The 23,152-nt window shown below is 37.7% G+C and overlaps 1 protein-coding gene across 2 annotated transcripts in view; it reads right to left on the bottom strand.

Moving 5' to 3' along the window:
* Immp2l (inner mitochondrial membrane peptidase subunit 2) overlaps positions 1 to 23,152 on the bottom strand; it is a 911,968-nt gene that overhangs the window by 512,532 nt on the left and 376,284 nt on the right. The window lies entirely within an intron of this gene.

The raw sequence follows: 23,152 nt of genomic DNA, 5'->3' as shown, positions 1-23,152 counted from the left end.
TACACAAAATTAAGTACAAAAAGGGAATAGTAGACTCTAATGCTAAACTTATCAGGAGAGGATGCAGAATTGCAAAAGAAACCTTATTTTATTGTCCAAATACTTCCTCAAGTGAAGCTTGACACAACCTAAGGTCTGGAGAAATAAGCAACTCTGCCTCCTGCATGCCACTGCCACCAGAGAAGGGGACACTAGAAAAGTGTGTCTGGTGACCACACGCCCTGAGTATTTTATTATTAAACCTGCTGACTCTCCAAATCCACAATGAAGTATAAGGATTTCTGGGAAGGAAAATATAAATTAGAATAATTAAAGCTTGAATTTGTTTTGACATTTGACTTGTAAACATTTTAAATCTATGTCCTACATTAAATAAACATAGCACATTGCAACCCACACACATTTCACAAAAATAATTTATTCTTATTCTACACAAGAAATGCTAATATCTTCTGCTACTACTCTCCCCCAACTCTGTCTCTCTCTCCTTTTTCTCTCCCAACCCCATGTGTGTTTGTGTGTGTTCAGTCCACCACCATGTCAGAGTAACGGGTTTAATTTTCCCTTAAGAAATCTTAACAACAAAAAAGAACCCAATGAGCATCTACTATTACAATTATGGTAAGGAATCAACCAAAGCTCAGGAATCAATGGTAGAATGGCCATTTAGATACTAGACATTATGTAAATTAATTCAAAGCTGAATATTGTTTCTATTAACTTCAGGAAAGACAAGAGAAACTAGAAGAAATACCATGGCACAGCAGTTGTAAAGAGGTGTTATAGGAAAAAGAGGGAAGTGTGAACTTCTTACACTAAGACCTCATGAGGTGGGGAAATAGTTCAATAGCTCAATGCTTGCTGTACCAACATATGAGTTCAACCAAGCCTTCTTGTGAGGTGTCATCAGAAAAGACAACTTGGACACATGTTTAAGTCAACAGAATATCTTTATTAGGCAGACTGTAATTACACAAGATTGTCAAGACCCAAGTTCAGTACAAGACTATTTATTTGTTTGTTTATTTATCTAGATTTTGTATGAATGTTCTACCTACATGTACACCTACATGCAAGAAGAGGCCATCAGATCACATCACAGATAGTTGTAAACTGCATTGTGGTTGCTGGAAAATTGAACTCAGGACCTCTAGAAGAGAAGCCAGTATTCTTAACTGCTGAGCCATCCCTCTATTCCTGCAAGTTGTTCTTAGGGTGAGCTGTTAAGCACATAAATTACATCCTGATATGACACATCTCAGTAACAACAGTTAATGAGAAGTGGAACTACAGAAGCAACGTTAATAAATTTCAGGACTTTTCCTGAACTGTATAGTCTTTGTTCTTGTTTGGTAGGTGTGTTCCGTGACCTGAAAGATGTTTCTATCATGGTGTAAATTGTGCTAGGGTCTGGGGACTTACTATGGTCTTCAGGCCTGTTACAAATGTAAAAAGTGAAAGAAATGACAGGCCATGGCTGGGAGGCGGAAACAAGGTTATCCTTGAGGCTTGCTAGCCTAACAGTCTCACTAAATTATAACTAGCATTAAAGGCCTTTAAAAAACCATATAGGAACGAACTACTGTAGAAGCTTTCATAAAAAAAATTTATAATGTTACCTTATAATGGGTCGGACAATGCCCTAACTAGACATCTTATGTCATCACATCACCAAAGAAAACCTTCAGCACTAGGAATGGGTTACATTTTTTAAGTCACAAGCCAAGAAGTTCTCATAGGTTATCCAAAACATAGTAAGCTCCAGTCAGTGCTATTGGTTACCCTCCACACCCTGGCAGTCTATTGCTGAAGACACCACATAATTATATCACAGAATATAGAGAAATTAAGATGGTGCCCAACTATAAGTTTCACCCTACTGATAAACTGGTACTATATATGTGGAAGAGGAGAAAAATAATCATCATTCTCACCCCAATATGAACCTTGTGAACCATCACAGAAATCTGCAAGCAAGATATACTGGTGCACTGGTGGTACAGAGGTTGTGGGAGTAAAAAACCACTTTTTGGCTTTAAAGCATACTCCTTTAGTTAGAATCCATACTTGACACTATTAATGAAGCAAGGAACCTTAGATTAGATAGGTCATGGGCCATATAGGAAAACCTATTACTCTTATTCGCTAAATGAATATGGCAATAGAATGATTCCTGGTAACATTGCTAAACACATGTATCAGTGCATTGGTCAACACTCATCAGAAAAGCCTGTGCATTTAGTAGGTGCCAGTCAAGGATGGTCCACCAATAATGCCTGAACTTCAGACATACCAATTACAAGCTGATACACAGATATAGTAAGTGATTAGTAATAATGAAACATAACAAAAGACTTTTAAAATGTACAGTATTAACTATTATGTGAATTTTCTCTCTCACCTTTTATGTCACAAATATAATATACTAGTTTTGTTCTTGTAATGCAAAATGAGATACAATGTCTGGGATGACATGAGTTGAGTGAGATAGGTTCTTTAACTTAGTGGTGGGTCACTCCATGTGAAACACTTGGACATAAGCCCTGGATGGTAGTACATATTATAATTACAATAGACCAAGGGATGATTCCTATCTCTGTTGACAGAAAGCAGTATGACTCTAGGCTTTATTGTGGTACTCAAGACAGCACACAATCTAGAAATAATAAGCTGTGATTTTTCTAGAATCTAACACTTTTAGAAATGAGTCAACCAAGAATGAATGAAGACTTTTCAAGCAAACCCCTAGATGAGAAGTTTGCATCCAAGTTTAGTTTGTAGATTAATAATGGTAAGATACTAACTATAACAATAATAAAAGTACAACATACTAAAATAAGGATTGTTTAAAACATTTGACCACTTCCAGAAATTTTCCATTTATTAGTTTAATATGATAGTTGTCTGTAGGAAACCAAAACCATGAAAACTAAGACCAGAAATAAAGGGAAACCGTTATATATTTTTCTACAGGACATAATTCAACACACTATACAACTATAAATTTAAAGACATGAAATCTCAATTATTGGTACACAGACCTAATCAAATTAATAAATGTCATAACGGTGAAGAGGGTCAGTTAAATTTCTAGTAGCAACAGGCTTGTTAGAACAGTAGCAGCTCCCCCCACTGAGGTTCTCTGATACAATTTATCGTATTAAAGCAAAGTAAGATACCTTAATTTTAAGAAGTTCACACTCCACATCCAAGTTGTAATAACTAGCACACTGAGAATTCCGTTGAGGTTACACAATGACCTCGTCTGTACGAATGAAGTTCTTTTTTTTTTTTAACTTTTTTTTTTTTTTATTAACTTGAGTATTTCTTATATACATTTCGAAAGTGTTATTCCCTTTCCGGTTTCCGGCAAACATCCCTCCCCCTCCCCTTCCTTATGGGTGTTCCCTCCCCACCCTCCCCCATTGCCGCCTCCCCCAACAGTCTAGTTCACTGGGGTTCAGTCTTAGCAGAACCCAGGGCTTCCCTTCCACTGGTGCTCTTACTAGGATATTCATTGCTACCTATGAGGTCAGAGTCCAGGGTCAGTCCATGTATAGTCTTTAGGTAGTGGCTTAGTCCCTGGAAGCTCTGGTTGCTTGGCATTGTTGTACATATGGGGTCTCGAGCCCCTTCAAGCTCTTCCAGTTCTTTCTCTGATTCCTTCAACGGGAGTCCTATTCTCAGTTCAGTGGTTTGCTGCTGGCATTCGCCTCTGTATTTGCTGTATTCTGGCTGTGTCTCTCAGGAGCAATCTACATCCGGCTCCTGTCGGTCTGCACTTCTTTGCTTCATCCATCTTGTCTAATTGGGTGACTGTATATGTATGGGCCACATGTGGGGCAGGCTCTGAATGGGTGTTCCTTCAGTCTCTGTTTTAATCTTTGCCTCTCTCTTCCCTGCCAAGGGTATTCTTGTTCCCCTTTTAAAGAAGGAGTGAAGCATTCACATTTTGATCATCCGTCTTGAGTTTCATTTGTTCTAGGGATCTAGGGTAATTCAAGCATTTGGGCTAATAGCCACTTATCAATGAGTGCATACCATGTATGTCTTTCTGTGATTGGGTTAGCTCACTCAGGATGATATTTTCCAGTTCCAACCATTTGCCTATGAATTTCATAAAGTCATTGTTTTTGATAGCTGAGTAATATTCCATTGTGTAGATGTACCACATTTTCTGTATCCATTCCTCTATTGAAGGGCATCTGGGTTCTTTCCAGCTTCTGGCTATTATAAATAAGGCTGCGATGAACATAGTGGAGCACGTGTCTTTTTTATATGTTGGGGCATCTTTTGGGTATATGCCCAAGAGAGGTAGAGCTGGATCCTCAGGCAGTTCAATGTCCAATTTTCTGAGGAACCTCCAGACTGATTTCCAGAATGGTTGTACCAGTCTGCAACCCCACCAACAATGGAGGAGTGTTCCTCTTTCTCCGCATCCTCGCCAGCATCTACTGTCACCTGAGTTTTTGATCTTAGCCATTCTCACTGGTGTGAGGTGAAATCTCAGGGTTGTTTTGATTTGCATTTCCCTTATGACTAAAGATGTTGAACATTTCTTTAGGTGTTTCTCAGCCAATGAATGAAGTTCTTTACTTGCTGACGATTCATTACCACCTGCCGGATCACAGCCAACCAGCACCATGACTTGCCTTCACACAGATCAAAGCTTAGACACAACACACGCATCCCTGTTTCATGGACTTCCATCATTTCTTCTCCTCTTTCACACTTTCAGACCACATCACTTAAAGTAAGGAAAGGCACATATCACAAGCTCTGTAAGCCAAGAAGTTGTGCAAATAATGTGAAAAAATAATTTGTTTGGGGAGGTAAAGATAGTAAATGACAATGTCAGGGCTCTGCATAGTAAAGACACACATTTGAAGGCAATTTAGTTTCTGAAAACCATGGCGGTTCCAGTAGCACCAATAGAAACAAATAATTTTGTGAGGATTGAATATGAAGGAATTGGGGAATTCCACCTCTAAAAAGGCATTCTCCTAACTCCACCCGAATCCAGACAGATTCATTACAACTTTGGCTAGTCCTCCTCTCAAATGCAGACAGTTTTATTCCTCTCATTCTTGTCCATGTATTTAGAGAATGTGGCTAAAGTCATATTGCCTAGAGTAATCTGAATGCTTTTTTCTCCTGGAAGAAACAAGCACTCCTTTCTATTGCTTCTGTCTGTTCAGCACTGGCACAGGGTGACAGTCTCATAAAGTGCAAAGGCACTCACTCCCAGGGGCCTGGCAACGCTCCAGCACTGACATTTTATGCCCTATGTGAATATAGCGCCACAGGGTCAGTGTGAGAAGGGGAGGGGAGACTGCTCTGTGCAGATATGGTAGCTGCTTTTTATTACACCGTGCTATAATTCACTGGCTCTTAACCCATTCTAAATTTTAATAGCCATCCACCGAGAACCAACATATCAGTTGTTCTAAAGGAAGTGTAACTTACAAGTAAAATCCTATAAAATGTCCCAATGAATAAAAGTAGGTCTGAAAAAACATGAGCACATAGTTAGAAAAAGATGAAAGATAACAGTTTTATAAATGCATGCACTCTTGTCTTAGATTTTCATTCTGCCTAAGTAATATTTGTTTCCCATGAAACCAAAAGTATAGCTACATGTATTGGCAGGGAAGAAAACCTCAAATCATTTGCTTGCTAGCCTGAAATAAATAGTGTAGGATTCATAAGCCTTCATGAAATCCAACTGACTTGTAAAAATTGTTTAAGGCAACAGAAACTGCCTGCATCTTTATTTCTCAAAGGAAAAATAAAAACAACAAAAATAATAAGACCATAGTTGCAGAGGAGATACCATGCCCCCGAATGTAATCGGGTCCTGAAGACTTTAAAAATACTCTCCATTCACAGCCACACTTAGCACTCATCTGGCTGCTTTGAAAATAATGAGTAGCATGCAGGGATGTACACATGATAACTAGATGTTTCGCCAACACAAATGATAAGAATAAAACTTTTTATCTTTGTCTTACTTATAACTGAAAAAAAGTCAGAAAGGAATTAGGAAAGAGCAAAGCAAAACAAACAAACAAAAACAAAAACCCTGAACTAGCTGCACTTAGGAGGCAGGGGCGGGCGGATCTGAGTTTGAGGCCAGCCTTGTCTACAGAGTTAGGTCCAGGAAAAGCAGGGCTACACAGAGAAACCCTGTGTCGAAACAAACAGTCCAAAAATTAATATACAGTTTGATAGCCTTAAGAATCCAAATGGCACAACTCCTCAGAGGCACCATTCACAGGAGTCCCTGTGAATGGGTAGTAAGCAACATCAATGGCCAGAGAGGGGACACAGTTGACTTTACTTTGTTCTCTATAGATTTACCAAGGAATTGAAAGGCTGGACAGTTTGGAAGATGAAAAGATGGAAAGATTATGCAATTTGTCTGGATGGACTTATAGAATTCCCTGGTGTGTTGTGAGGGCTATTTGGTTTTGTTTGGTTTGTTTTTCTAAAAGATGACACAAAAATAGTAGCTACTGGCTTTGTAAAGAAAAAAGCGTAATAACTCTCCATTTCCTCAAGTAGAATAGCACATCACCTTCTGAATTAAAGATACTAGTTTGAACTTATAAAACAAAACAGCCATGAAGAAGTATTTTGCCTATTGAAATTTTGGTTCACCTTATACTCATATTAAAAGGAAAATAAGGATTATTCTTTTTAAGGTAATATGGTCTAAGCTATGAACATCAATAAGAAGGAAACTCCAAATTTATGCCTACAACCACCTAAAGCCTTTCCATTAACTCTTCTACCAAGCCAGGTACACGTAAAGTTCAGTTTCCTACTTAGGTTATAGTCTTTGAGCTCAATGAATAGGGATGAAAGAAAAAGAGAGTATTAAAGAAGAAGGAGGGTGGGAGAGGATAGAACGTGGGAGGAGAGAAAAGTGAAAGGGGGTATAAGGAGTGGGAAGAAGCATTGCGGAGAGGAGAAGACATAAGAGAAGGCCAAGCACAAACACTGAGAGTCAAGAGCTGATAAAAGGAGCGAGACAAAGACACTGCTGGGACAAGAAGGAAAGAACAGGGAGACTCAAGGGGACCTGGGAGGAGATGGCATCCTGCCCATTTGAAGGGATGGACCACTCTTCACGGTGGAGGAATAAAAGAGAAAAGAGAGGGGAGGGGAGAGATGTGGCATAAGACAGTACGTGTCTGGCTAATATGAACCTTCTGGCAGGAATCACACGGTTCAGAACCCAGGTGAGTGAATGCTAGGTATTTCCTGCTTACATATTCAGTCTCCAGGGTTCTGATCTCTAAATGAATTTCAAAGTCCTTATATATCTTTCAAGACATTAGATTTCATTTACTATTAAAGCTGCTATTGTAGAAACAATAAAAATTTGAAATGCAAACTGTGAGTAACCTTAAAAAAAGATAATTGGATAGAATTAAAAAGTTTCTAAGGCCAAGCCATTTTGGCCAGATGGCTTTTTTGCAATTTTGGAAATATCAAAACTCATAAATGTCACAGGGTGTAAGAACTCAGAACATTCCCATCTGCCTAACAACAACAACAACAAAATGATTGTTCCACATTTGTGCTGACAATGCTTCCATAGTTTTCTCTCAGAGATTACGATTGTTTGGTCTCTTGAGAAGAAAAAAGGGCAATTATGCAACCACTTTGGTGCAAATCAAATAAAAACTGTTTACCTCCCAGAGAGATGCTGAAAGAGTATCAGAATTGTCACTTCTAACTGCAATGTCTTTACCTACACATGACTGTAAATAACACTGGGGAAGAGGGAGAGTAAAAAAAAAAAAAGAACACATTAACACTTAAACAGCTCCTTTCCCCTAATGCTATCATCCTACTTGATCTCTGATTTTAAACAATTAACTTTGAAGATGTAATTTATTTGCTCAGAAATAATACTATGTATTTATATTTCTCAGAAACAAAAAATCTTGTTCAAGTTTATACCTCCATATTACATTTCTCTTAAATCATACAACAGATAATTCTATCATTGCTGTGTAAAATAAATATTAATAATACATTGTATGTTATTAGAGTGGATTCACATAGTATGCTATACTTGCATTTATTTTATGTCATTTTGTTTTCCTAATACACCACTGAAATTTCTCTGCTTTACTTCTTTACAATTTAAGTTCTAGCTCTATACAACAAGTCTCAGAGCATCTCTCTTGGCTATTGGTTTCCAGTTCTCTTTCTCACCACTGCAGGCCCACAAGGCTTTTAAAAACACATTAAAGACACTTCAAGGATATCAACTGATACATGTATTCAACTGAGTATGGTAGACCAGGACCTACCTGTGTGGCCTGTTGAAATATTAGAATGAAGCACGCACGCACACACACACACACACACACACACACACACACACACACACACACACACATACACACACACACATCAAAAGCCAGAAGACCATTACTGGGAGTAAATGGGAATATTTATCAAGAACAGAAAAATTCTGACTGCCATAGAAAAAATAACAGAGTAGAAATAAACCACTTTTACCTTCAGTTTTCCAAGTGAAAGATAAGGATTTCATTTAATATAAACCTGATTTATTGTCTCCAAAATTTAGGGAAAAAAAGTTTTCAGTTTCCTAAGCATATGGGTCACCTGATAAACTACAGGTTATTAAAATGTTCTTTATTTTAACAAGCTGGTAGGTGATATCAGAGATTTTGGAATAAGAAACACGTTTGATGACGTTTTTGTTATAAAAAGTGTATGTATAGTATAGAGGAGACCTTGTCACACATGGACAGTGCCCATCTGCCACATGTTTTGGAGCACATGCTCCATTAATAGAGACGTGAAATGCCATGCTAAGGCAAACAACTGGCATTTCAAGACAAATCTCTGAAACATCTCACTGCTACTTGGACACACACTTGACCTACCACACACACTCGGTCACAAGGAGTCCCAGGAAAGCTCAGTTCACCTATGTCTCAGGGTTCTCACCTGCAATTCATTTCAGTTGTGGAAGTAGCTACTCACAATGCAGTCTGCATAATCCAAGAGTTCAGTCTTAAACAATACTGCCCTCCCCTGAAAGACGGCCTCAACTGGGATCTCAGGCCACTCTCATTTCTGACCACCTTCTAAAGACCAACTTCTGGTGAGAGATTTCACTAGAATGACATTAAGCACTTGGGACTGGAGTTTTTTTTTTTTTTTATAAAGAAATACAGATTGAAGATCTGAAAGTTGGACAGATATCAAATGGTTAAAATGAAAAGTCTTCCATCACTTGGATGGCATTTTCCAATATGATTAAGCCTCTTCCACCATAACTTGTCAGTAAAACTTCAGAAGGGAACTGATAGCTTATTAATATTACCCCATATCTGCCTGGAATCCATGACAAAGACCAAATCAATTATTCTCCAAAAGTTTGGATTTACTGTTTGGTCTTTATCTTGGATACTTCTGGAACAGCAAGATGGACCCATGAATTAGAGCACGTGCTGCCAAGCCTGAAGTGCAAAGCTTAATTCCTAGAACTAACAACATCAAAGAAGTGAACTAACTCCTCATAATAACCACAAAACACACACACACACACACACACACACACACACACACACACAGAGGGGGAGGGGCAGAAGAGGATATATACATATAAGTGTAATAAATTCATCACCTTTATAAAAAAAGTCAAACTATTGCCAGTTCATGGGTTAAAATAAAGAAAGGAACATCAAAGCTTCTGTTGACCACATTTATGTTAAAATCCAGAACTCAAGTCATGTGATGTTTTTAATACCTCTACCGGCGCTTTGTTCTAAAGCTTATAGATTATTTCTTCTTTATACCTAAATTCTCTTGTTTGTAGACTTGAAGAACTAATTACCAGTTCAGCCATTGAGAACACAGATGTCTGGGTTCATTTGCTATCTTCTAGGACTCAAATATTAGTTTGAAGTTAAATCCAAATTCGAATTTAGACTTAAATTTTATATTAAATTACCTCAAAGAAACATATATATATATTCACTTCCAATCATGCAAATTATATATCTATATATTTATATCTATATATCTATAAAATTAAATCTACCAAGAATTACAAAGAACATAAAATACAAGAGAGTTTTATAAACCCAATTTTTAGTTATCCTTCACCAGTCTTTCTTTTCCCAGGTCTAATGATGTAACTTGACAGCATGGAGCTTATTTGAAATAAAAATAAAATAAAATAAAAACTCTTGCTATTTCACAGTAGCAGAGACAGAACAAATGTCTGCATAAAGTCCACAAATTCAATCAACTGATACACATGTCAGGGGGAAAAAAAAAACAGAAAAAGTGCAAAACGCTGAGTTAATTTTGATATTTTTCTTTCCTGGGCAGACCACTGCAATTAACATCTATTGTGAATTTACAAGGATTTACTTAGAAAATAATTCATGTTAAACAGAGGTTCTCAACATCATTAACAGAGACTGAGAAAGTGGGCCAGTGTGCATGAGAGCATAAACCACAGAGGTCATGCGTGTTAATGAGAAAAAGAGCATTTATTAGCTTTCAATTTAAAATATAAAGCCCTTTTCTCTCAACGGTTTAAAATGGGACAATGCTCCCTACCTGAGGACAGAACGTGGTGCCCTCAATTAGATGAACAACACTCCTGGCCCCAAACTTTTATTGTTGTCACTGAAATTCATCATTGAAAATGTATTTTTACATCCTGACATCTGTGTTGCTTTGTCCAGGAAGCTTATGAACATAACTTATCATGCACTGTGGCCTGTAGTGGAAAGCTGTAATTTTTTTTAAAGTTTCAGCTATATAATACTTTTACCTAGTAGCCAAACTGGTAGAGTATGTAATTTTTGTGTGAGATCTATATACTAAGGAAATATTCCCTCTAAAAAGCTAAAAGCTAGTAGATCATGTTAATTTCAAAATACAGAACTAAAACCCTACCCATGTCATAGGAAAAGGCAAATAGTTATTTCTTAGTAATTCTTTCCTTTGATTCCACATTTTTGTTATACTGATTGTACGTGAAGGTATGAAAATGGCTTTCTCAATGGATGAAGCACAGAAAGTTCGGCTGAATTTCATCTGGACAACTGTGTGAGTGGCCGTTGGAGGTGTTGTCCACAGTGAGGAAGTAGATCCTCATTGCACACCTCGACTAGGAATGTGTCTGAGTTCAGAAAGAAACCCATCCAGATGCGGTGCAGCAAAGCTTCTCAGAAGCATACTCTGACGTCCAATCATAGCTCGAGAAGACAACTAAATCCATTCCTCACCACACCCTTTTCTACTCTAGTCCATGACTAGATACTGCGATGCTGCCAAGTAAGACTCTCTGACAAAACTAAGAAAATAACCACCTTCTGAGAAGACTCTACTGACAAAGCAAACTCACACCTGTGTATATGATGACAACTACACTTGCTGAAGATGCAAAGATGTGAAAGTATGAGCATAGGTCATGCTATGTGCGCTGTTTGTACTTAAGGCCAGTAGTATCATGCGGTACCAGCATCTGTCTGAATAACTCCGTGTTCCTTTTCCTACGATATGTCTAAGTCAGTGCACAATGCAGTTATGGTCAAGACAAGGGCTCTTCTAATCAAGTCACATAAGATGTGAATTGTATATTTGGAAGAGTCAAACATTCCTTAATGGACAAACATTCCTTTTACAGAGAAACTGCCATAATGCAGACCAATACACTCTGTCCATTTCAGGAGCTCATGGATCCCCTTTCCTCAGTGTTCCTGTCTTCCAGATGTGGTCTTTTTTTTTCAAAATGTAAAATTTAAATTGTGAGGTAGGTGTGGGTGTGTATGTGTGTGTGTGTGTGTGTGTGTGTGTGTGTGAGAGAGAGAGAGAGAGAGAGAGAGAGAGAGAGAGAGAGAGAGAGAGAGAGAGAGCTGGAGAGAGAGAGAGAGTTGGAGAGCAGGAGCAAGAGAGCAAGAGAGCAAGAGAGCAAGAGAGCGAGAGCAAAAGCAAGCACTAGACATCAGAGGAGTCTCCTTCCATCTTGTGTTTCTCAGATGTTGAACACAGGACATTGGCCTGGGTGGAAGCCATATCGACCCACTGAGCCTCTTCACCAGAGCCTGGTTTTGTAATTATATAAAAATACTTACTGCTACTTATTTGAGGCACAGACCAGAGAGATTCTGGACGACTGGCCGTGTAATGAACATTAGGTCAAAAAGGGAACCTCTGAATGGGATTACCTCAGAAGAATTTTTTCTCCAAAGACAATGGAACATCTTGCTTATTTAGTCAAAGACATGCCCACACTGTCCCATTATGTTATCTTCTTCCTGAATCATATTGGGAAAAAGATGTTGAGCAAAATCCAAGCCTAAATGGAACTTACAGTCTTGCAGAGGAGAAAGTTATTAATCAAACTATCAGCTTCAAGGCAACTGAGAGAAGCCCAGTGTGATGCCATGAGCTGAGAGGAGAGACCTGGGCTAAATATTTTTGGAAAGCAACATCAAAGTAAGATTAAGCCATGGTATAGATGGTATCATTGAAAAGAATCTATCTTGCAGACTGATTTTTTTATTGGAAATTTTATTTATTTACATTTTAAATGTTATCCCTCTTCCCAGTTTCCCCTCCAGAAACCCCCTCTCAGATCCCCCCTCCTCCTAATTCTTTAAGGATCTTCCCCTATCTACTCACACACTCCCGCCTCCCTGCCCTAGCATTTGTCTACATGGGATATCAAGCCTTCACAGTACCAAGAGCCTCTCTTTCCATTGATGACTAACAAGGCCATCCTCTACTACCTATGTGACTGGAGTCATGGGTCATACCATGTGTACTCTTTGGTTGGTGGTTTAGTCCTTGGGAGCTCAGGTGTTCTAGTTGGTTGATAGTGTTGTTATTCCTAGGGGTTGCAAACCCCATCAACTCCTTTAGTTCTTTCTCTAATTCCTCATTTGGGACCCTGTGATCAGTCTAATAGTTGGCTGTGAGCCTCTCAGGAGACAGTTATGTCAGGTTCCTGTCAGCAAGAACTTCTTGAAATCTACAAGAGTGTATGGGTTCAGTGTCTGTATTTGGGATGGATCCCCAAGTGGGACAATCTCTGGATGGCCTTTCCTTCATTCTCTGCTCTACACTGTGCCTCTGTATTTCCTCCCATGCGTATTTTGTTCCCCCTTCTAAGAAGGACTGAAGCATCCACACTGTGGTCTTCCCTTTTCTTGAGTTTTATATGGTCTGTGGATTTTATCTTGGGTATTCTGAGCTTTGGACTTATATCAACTTAGAGGTGAGTGTTTACCATGTGTGTTCATTTGTGACTGGGTTACCTCACTCATGGCATTTTCTAGATCCATTCATTTGCCTAAGAATTTCATGAAGTCATTGTTTTTAATAGCAAAGTAGTACTCCATTGTGTCCAGGAGTGGTATTGCTGGATCCTCAGGTAATACTATGTCCAATTTTCAAAGGATTCACCAGACTAATTTCCAGAGTGCTTGTACCAGTTTGGAATCCCACCAGTAATGGAGGAGTGTTCCTCTTTCTCCATATCCTCACCAGCATTTGCTATTACCTGAATCTTTGATCTTAGTCATACTAACTGGTGTGAGGAGGAATCTCATGATCACTTTGATTTGCATTTTCCTGATGACTAAGAATGTTGAACATTTCTTTAGGTGTTTTTTTGGCCTTTTGATAGTCCTCAGTTGAGAATTCTTTGTTTAGCTCTGTACCCCATTTTTAATAGGATTATTTGGTTCTCCAGAGTCTAACTTCATGAGTTCTTTGTATATAGTAGATATTAGCCCTCTATCAGATGGAGGATTCATAAAGATCTTTTCCCAAAATGTTGGTTGCTGTTTTGCCCTAATGACAGTGTCCTTTGCCATATAGGAGCTCTGTAATTTTATGAGGTACCATTTGTCAATTCTTAATCTTAGAGCATAAGTCATTGGTGTTCTGTTCAGGAAATTTTCCCCTGTGCCCATGTGTTCTCTTCTACTAGTTTGAGTGTATCTGGTTTTATGTAGAGGTTCTTGATCCACTTGGACTTGAGCTTTGTACTGGACCATAAGAATGGATTGATTTCCATTCTTCTATGCACTGAGAGCCAGTTGAACCAGCACCATTTGTTGAAAATGCTGTCTTTTTTCCACTGGATGGTTTTTAGCTTCTTTGTCAAATATCAAGTGACCATAGGTGTGTGAGTTCATATCTGGGTCATCAATTCTTTTCCACTGATCTACCTGCCTGTCTCTGTTCCAATACCATACAGTTTTTATCACTATTGCTGTGTAATACAGCTTGAGGTCAGGGATGGTGATTCTCCCAGAAGTTCTTTGATTGTTGAGAATAGTCTTTTGTAGCATTTTCTTTTTTATAATAACTATATTTTTACTGACATTAGGTCAAGAAAGCATTTGACTAAATTCAATATCCCTTCATGATAAAAGTCTTGCAAAGATCAGGAATTCAAGACCCATACATAAACATAGTAAAAGCAATATACAGCAAATGAGTAGTCAACATCGAACTAAATGGAAAGAAACTTGAAGTAATCCCACTAAAATGAGGGACTAGACAAGCCTGCTCACTCTCTCCCTACCTACTCAATATAGTACTTGAAGTTTTAGCCAGAGCAATCAGACAATGAAAGGAGGTCAAATGGATACAAATTGGAAGGAAAGAAGTCAAAATATCACTATTTGCACATGATATGATAGTATACTTAAGTGACCCCAAAAGTTCCACCAAAGAACTACTAAACCTGATAAACACCTTCAGCAAAGTGGCTGGGTATAAAATTAACTCAAACAAATCAGTAGCCTTCCTCTACTCAAAGGATAAAGAGGCTGAGACAAAAATTAGGGAAACAACACCCTTCACAATAGTCACCAATAATATAAAATACTTTGGTGTGACTGTAACCAAGCAAGTGAAAGCTCTATATGACAAGAACTTCATGTCTCTGAAAAAAGAAATTGAAGATCTCAGAAGATGGAAAGATCTTCCATATTCATGTATTGGCAGGATTAATTATTGTAAAAACGTCCATCTTGCTGAAAGCAGTCTACAGATTCAAAGCAGTCCCAATCAAAATTCCAACTCAATTCTTCATAGAGTTAGAAAGAGCAATTTGCAAATTCATTTGGAATAACAAAAAACCCAGAATAGCGAAAAGTATTCTCAACAATAAAAGAACCATTCCTGACCTCAAGCTGTATTACAGACCAATCGAGATACTGCATGGTATTGGTTCAGAGACAGCCAGGTAAATCAATGGAATAGAACTGAAGACCAAGAAACGAACCAACACACCTATGTGTGTCACTTGACCTTTGCAGAGTGTTTTTATGTATTAACATTTTATGGAAATATTATTTCTTTGGTCAAATAATTCTATTTCAACAACATTGACATCAGAAAACTCTCTTCAAAAGAAAAAGGAACATAAAATGGAACTGTGAATTGTGTCAGCTTGGTATAGGCTCTGTATGGCAGACTATAATTATAAATATGTCACAGATGGCAAATATCCATTGTCTGAACAATAAGGAAGTCCGGCTGTGTATACATACATATATACATATATATTATCAATATGAATCATTTAAACCATTAAAACCAGTGATTACCAAATAAAATGCTATAGGAATGGTGTGTCCTGGGTCCTATAGATGAATCAGTAGGTGAGTTCTCTCATTTGCTCTCAGGTTACCTAATGAGCATGGGCTGAATGCTGCATCTGGTGATTACATACACTTAAGCGATATTAAAGAGGTTGTTAGAATCATGAGCCAGTTCTCATTAAAAAGCATAATACTGTGAAGCAAACTCTGGAATAGGTGGAGAACCGATCTATAAAACACAAGGGCAATCAAAGATACATTAATATTAATAAGTAAAAGATACTATTCCCAAGGATCTTCAGAATTGGAAAAATATGGCTTAAATGTAAATGAAAAGTGTTCTATAGAAATATGGGCTTGTTCATCATTCAAAGCATACTTTGAATAGATAATTTAAACATGGAAGCTCCAAATAGCCTGATGTAGGGGACCCTAAATGAATATGAGCAAAAAAGTAATATTAATTTTTCTGGTGAAGAAATGAAAATAAATAGTAAAAAAGTTATGTGATGTACTCATAGGTAAGTACAATGAAAGCATTGTTTAAGTAACTAAAGGTGTTAGCAATTCAAGATAGAGCTGCACTGTTAAAGCTTCTTGTGTGAATTAGAAGGAAAATCTTGGAAGTGCAATTTCATTTTTGACATGGGAAATTCTGGACTGTCCTTAGGTTTCTTTAAGACTTTTGCTTTTCATCATACAGGCATACAGGTCTAGGGGAGGACAGGATTCTAGAAAACTCGATGGCACTAAACCTGGCTCCAGCCACTGCTTTGGAGTTTGAGTTTCCTAAATATAAAGAATGAAACTCAAAGACTACAGAGGGGGGATTTTCAAAGAAAAACTTACTATAGGTTTATAGGTAGAAGATGGACAGACAGACACTGACAGATGAAGAGAATTTGGATATTACCAAGCTGCTCAACTGGGGCCTTTTGAAAGCATTTGTGGCAAAGGCTGGACTGAGACAGGGAGAGGAAGCTAATGTGGTCAGAACCTCTCTCAGCCTGTCATGTCCTCCTGTATCCCTTCGAGATGGGAGTAAGAGACAACAATGAGCCGACATACAGATCTGACGAGCTCTAGCATCCTGCCTCCAGCAAGAACAAGCTCAGACCTCCTGCTTTGTGCTTCCTGTCTTGTGTGGCCAGTTTCTGTCTCCTATCCTCACCATTTTTCTGAAAATAATAAAGTTCTAACATGTTTTAACATTCAAGAACTTTGAAAGCATCATGCTAAATGGAAGAGGCAGCTTACAAGAGACTAAATAAATACTGCATGATTCTTTGTGTGTTAAATACTAAAAACATGAAAGCCATCGAAACACAGAAAAGGGTATTAGTGTTTACTAGGAATAGAGGAAGGATGGGTAGACCACTAAATGTACAGTTTCTTTATGGGGTGATTAAAAAATCCGCATTTCTGTAGAGAGTATGTTTGAACAACTGTGTAAATATACAAGTCAGTAAGTTGTAGACTTTACTAGAGACATAATGTATAAATTATATCTCAATAAAGTTATTTTAAAAATACATGATGAGAAGTTTTATCTGGGGCAAAAGTACCAAAGAAATAGTAATCTGAAATAATTGAAATAATGTGTATCTATTAAGCTGTGCGGAATCCATTTTGCATATTTATCTCCTTTCATGTTTGCTAATTCTAGGAATTACTTCTAGGAGGATAGGTAATAGGGTGTTAATTGCCAAATGCTTACATTCACTTATAATCAAATGTTTTTATTTTTGTAGCAAAGACATACATACATAATCTAGATGCTTCATGTGGATAACTCACTGGATTCCCCAAACATCCCACATCAGGTCAACTCTTTACTAACCCCAGAGGAAACACTAGAGGTAACTTATCTAGACCAAGGACACGGAGAATGAAAAGTAATGGAGATGCAGTTTTGACCTAGAGAGGCTGTCTCTACAGTCCACTCTTTTAACTACCTACTGGAAGATGAAAATAATGAAATTTATAAAAAGCATACTTCAAGAAATCCAAGAAGTAGTTATGTTGAAGGCATCATGAGTATCTTGCTAAGGTACGCTGTAATCTAAAGAAAAATTTCCAACTTAGAACACAGTTCCCAGTTACAACCTTTGGGGACACGTCAACTTAGATGGAAATATGTCCTGTGGAATGCTGCCAAAGAAATGCTATAGACAAAGAAAAACTGCAGTGTCAGAGGTAGATCATATAGCCCAATATTTGTCTAACATGTCCAAGGCCCTGATTTTTTTGATTCTCAAACTGAAAAACCAAAGAATTAAATGTTTTTATGAAATATAAGGCCAGAAAAAGTTAATAGATTTAAATAAAAAAATCCAAGATTAATACATATTCATATACATATACATACATGAATATAAAAGCTAATAAAATGTTAGGCATTGGGGTTGGGGATTTGGCTCAGTGGTAGAGTGCTTGCCTAGCAAGCACAAGGCCCTGGGTTCGGTCCCCAGCTCCGAAAAAAAGAAAAAAAAAAGAAAAAAAAGAAAAAAAAAAAGAAAATGTTAGGCATTTCTTTATAACATATCTATGAAAACAGAAGAGATTGTTCTGTGTTCAAGACAAGTATTGGGGTTTGATACATTGCACACAGAACTGGTCAACTTTTAGTTAAAAACAATGACAAAACTTCTAGCTATTCTCATATGCCATCAAATAATGTCCTGATACCAAATATAGGCAGGATTTCATTTTACCTTTTATTTTCAATGGATTTTCAGAATCAATTTTGTTTTATTTTATTCTGCTATACTTAACTATACTATAGTTATTCTCAGAACATTCAGAGATCTCAGTCATGATATTAAAACTAAACAGAATCCAATGTAAACTTTGCATAGTGACATGCTATCCATGCTTCCCAAGGCACATGCAATCTGATTTGTGATCCCAAATATCACTTCTTAGCATACATCCAATCAATCGCTTATTTTCTCAACCATCTCCAAGACACGAGATATATTGTCATTTCAGTCAGGCAGTTAGGGGGCCCTCCGTTTGCCTTCCAGAAAAGATTCCTGTTGTGCCACAGGACAATATATGTTCAGTGTTAGGGGGTGGGTACTGCCTGATACAATATTTGTAATTATCTAACAAAACACCTAACTTATTAATACAGGTTTCAATCAACTTTTCAAGTGAGTCCTTGGGACTAAGTCTGCAAGACCTCTATTTAATTCACTTGGTAACAAAGTTGGCTTTGCATTTTAAGCACGAAACAAAGCCAGCTGAGAAAAGGCACGTTTTGGGTATTTTCCATGTTTAGCTTTACTACCAAACGTTCATAGTCTCCATTGCTACATATATTTGCATTTTTAAAAGTAAAAACGTGTCTACACGTTATGCATACTTATCTACAGATGTGTGTGAAATATATCTTACTTTATGGAAGAAAACATAAGCTTACTGTCTGTTTGTTTTCCCTCAGAAAAAGGAGCATAATCTTTAATGTCATCCTGCTAATCTTTCTGAGGCGTGGTTTTTCTCTCTGGTCTCTGGGCAGATTATTTCCGGCTATCTGCTCTTGTGCATGGCATGCAAATATGGCCAACTGTGCCATTTCATTAGACACAATCCATTCCAGATGCCTGGAGAGCTTGTCACTACTGACGACTTCCACTCTGCAGGAAAAGCTGTAAGCTACCAGAGTGCCTCTGCGCCTGCCTATAGGGCCTGGATGTTGTAGAGAACACTGCGACTCAGATTATTGCGCAAGCTCCAGAATGGCTCCTAAAAACCACAGAACTTTTACGAGCACCTGAAAAGAGAACAGATTTTTATCAATCTGTATAATGGCCGCCAGCCAGAATATCTAAACACACAATGTTTAATGAGTATTTCTGGCAAAAATAGAAATTCATAGACGGTCTCAATTTTACTGATACAAATTTGAGATAACCCATTCTATTTTCATTCACAGTCAGAGCACGGTCTAGAAAAACATCTACCAACCAGATTATCTGGCATATAGAAATGGGCTCCAGATAATACAGACATGCCATCAGCAAAATCGAAAACCTGAGAAACCTTCTTCTCCCTAACTAGCCCCATCTTCTTAGTAAGAAATTGTAAACAGAAATAGGTAAAAACAAAGAGAGAAACAAGAGATTTTAAAAAATATTTGGATAACAAAGACAAAGGTATAATATATAACAGTATCTGTTATGAATTACAGCAGTCTTCCTTGATCTTTGGGAGGTGATTTGAGAACCCTAATCAATCCCTAAAACCATAAGTAATAGTAAACCCAATAAAACAGACTCTTTACTAGATTTGCATGCCTCTTAGCTACTTGTCATAGAAAGGTGTCAACTACAGAAATAACAAATTAGAACAATTGTAACCAAATGCTGCCATTATGCTGCAGGCAGTACTTACTGCTCCTTGTGGCCATTAAGAACTGAAGCAAAGGCAACTGAAAACAAATATGGAGACACTAAGACGATCAACCTGATAACTGCAGCAGTGAGAGATCAATGACAGACCGTTATCAAGTGTGGCTATGCCAGACACAGCAGTGAGGGAGCGAATGGAATGGGACTTTACCACCATATTCCAAATACTATGCAATTCAATATTATAACTTGTTAGATATTTTATATAATAATCTATTTTAATCTTCCCTTTAGTAGTCACCAGACTATAGTGAATAACTAAAAATGCAAAAAAAAAATTGCAAATTAGTTACATTTTAAGACTCTTAAAGTCTGCGTATTTCCTTCCTGTTGAGGTCTTGGCCTTCCCAATGTGTCTCCCCACTGTCACCAGTGTTTCTTCCAGGTTGCGGTCCCTTTCCGCTCCTCGCACTCGTACCAGCCCTGGTGCTTGCTCCTCTGTGCGTCTCCATTACTGCCCACGTTACAGTGCAGGGCTGTGTTTGTTTGTCATGCTGGCAACTTCTTCAGATAAAGAACGTGGGGCAGTGAATCTTTATTTCCTTTGCCAATGCAGTAAAAACAAAACCAAAAGCTACAAAGGGCCAGGGTGCTTTCCTTGTCACCCTCCCTAATAAACAAGATTAATCAATGAAACTACCTCAACTTAGCCCATAAAACTCACAAAAGCAATGGCTATGTTCTGCCTGCTGTATGCACAAGTTGGCGCACCCTTCTTCATGTGAAAAAGCCATTATCTCATCTTCCACACCTCCAAAACTACTTAAGATATTTGTACCTATTTTATTTTCTATATTTCCTCTCCTTAGACTCTTTCTGTAAATGATTAACTATCAATTCTGGGTAGTGAGTCAACAATTTAGGGATGAATTGCTGCTATTGTTAGCACTCAAGGACTCGCCACAGTGCTAGGGAAATAGCAGACAACACAATCAGAGCAGAGACAATCAGCTCGCATGAGGAAATGTGTGTATGGATGGGAGGATGCCTGTGTATCGAGCTCCAAAATAACTCTTTTTTTTTCCCTGAGGTCTTTAGGTACCAAAAAGAAAAGAATACTATATGTGCACAAAAGAGTACATCTCTTTAAAACAGCAAAATATATGGTTGGAAATTATGGCTCGTAGCATTTAGCTCATTATCCAACATATAAAGAAAATTATCAAAGCAGCATACAAAGTCATCGTGACTTTATGAATTTTAAAGCAGATGAATTTACAGGTGCCCAAAATTCTCTGTTATAAAAAAATAATGGAAGGATTGCCTCCTCTCCAGGCCGTACTTCACAGGTGTGGCACACGCTTTGATGACTGACACTCCGACAGCGAGAACTGGTCTTTACAACAATTGGTGGACAACACAGTCGATGAACATCCCAACTTTTTCAAAAGCAATCTTGACTCTCTAAACCTTCCGAACCACTAAATGATGTTTTGACTTACAATATGTACTAAACTATGCCTAAGTGTTTTTCCTAGGGATGGAATTAAGCAAATTTATATCCAAACTCACTCCTCATTAGCAAAAATCAGTGGCTTTGCAGCCATGAGATTTCACTTTATTAATGTTTATCTGTGAAACATACAACATTTAAAATTACAAATGAAAAGGGATTGAGCTCCTAGAAAGGATATATCAAGTAAAGAAAAAATACACTTACTTTCCAAGAGAACCATATATTTTCTTTATGGTACTTACACACTAACCACACAAACGTGTGAAAGTTACCAAGTCTAGGACACTATGAAAATCAATTTTTCACTGAATGACTGCTCATAGGCATTCAGCATGAATCATTACCTCATTAAGTGCTGGAGAGTTTTTTCCCTAACTGTGCACCCCATTGTACCAAATTTGGTTAGATGGAGCAGAAACAAATTCATATTTCCTAACACTTATTCGAAGGCTTTGGAGTAGAAACTGCACTGCAGATCATCTTCCCATTTCATCAAATTATTCTCCCAGTCAGGTTCTCACTAATGAGGGCCGCGTGCATCGCCACTGCTTCTTATGAAGAAAGAACAGAATCCCCACTAATTTCACAGTACAATGATTCATTCATTACCTAATCTTGTTTCCTAGTCTATTAAAATCAAAGATGCATATGCCCAGTTGTACCACGCTATTATATCTAATTGTTAGCTCAAAAATGTTTAAAATGAAATAAAACTATTCCAAAATACCTGTAATAGATATTTCTAAAGCCCTGTTCCCTCATCTTTTGACTCATCTGCACCACTGACTGACTGCCAGCTTTTAAAGTCTCATTAGAAACACAAATAACGGCGAATACCTAAGAATCCAATTCTTTATGTTCTACATACATTTTGCATTTGCACCAGTGAGAAATGCAAGCATCACACAAACAATAGAAGTTTATAGTAAAAAATAAACAAGAAAAGTAATAGCAGATAGCCCACATTTCTGCAGGAAATAAATGCCTTTACCATTAAGACTTATATTTGAATAATAATTTCAGAAAGAAAATAAAATTGTCATGATATATCTATGCAGGCAACAATATTGTTACCTCTAAGGAAGAATTTTAACCAGAATACAGAGCCTTCGTTCCGGAACTTTAGTTGCTCTGTACTGAGAGGCAAAGATATCCTGAGTAACATTTTGAGTTTGCATTCCACACTAGAGACTGAAGTAACATGGAAACTGCCAGGGATTCATTATTCTAACACTTTACATTGACAGAGGGAGGTTCAGAGAATGAGAGGTAATAACTCTAGCTTCTTCACCAGAATCTGCTTCTGAGTTTGTAATACTTCCTCTGTATCATTGCTATGTGACTTTGGAATGGAAACGGATATGTAAGCTGAGCAGGACACTGAAGTTCAATATGGGCAGAACCTTAAGTCTACTGGGATGTCATCATGGGGAAAGCAGCAATGGAAACATCTGACCACTAGGAAAAAAGTCGCTAAGTCGGACGCACCTTAAAAGAAAGTTAATTCACTCTGTCCTTAGTTGGTTTATTGGAGTCATTGTCATCCTCATTGTCCTTGTCATTGTAGTCTTCTTCTTCTTCTTCTTCGTCTTCTTCTTCTTCTTCTTCTTCTTCTTCTTCTTCTTCTTCTTCTTCTTCTTCTTCTTCTTCTTCTT

The sequence above is a fragment of the Rattus rattus genome, chromosome 7 (genome assembly GCF_011064425.1).
Source record: "Rattus rattus isolate New Zealand chromosome 7, Rrattus_CSIRO_v1, whole genome shotgun sequence".
Lineage (NCBI taxonomy): Eukaryota > Metazoa > Chordata > Mammalia > Rodentia > Muridae > Rattus > Rattus rattus.
The sequence above is the reverse complement of the archived record's forward strand: the minus strand, read 5'-3'. Positions and strand labels throughout refer to the sequence as shown.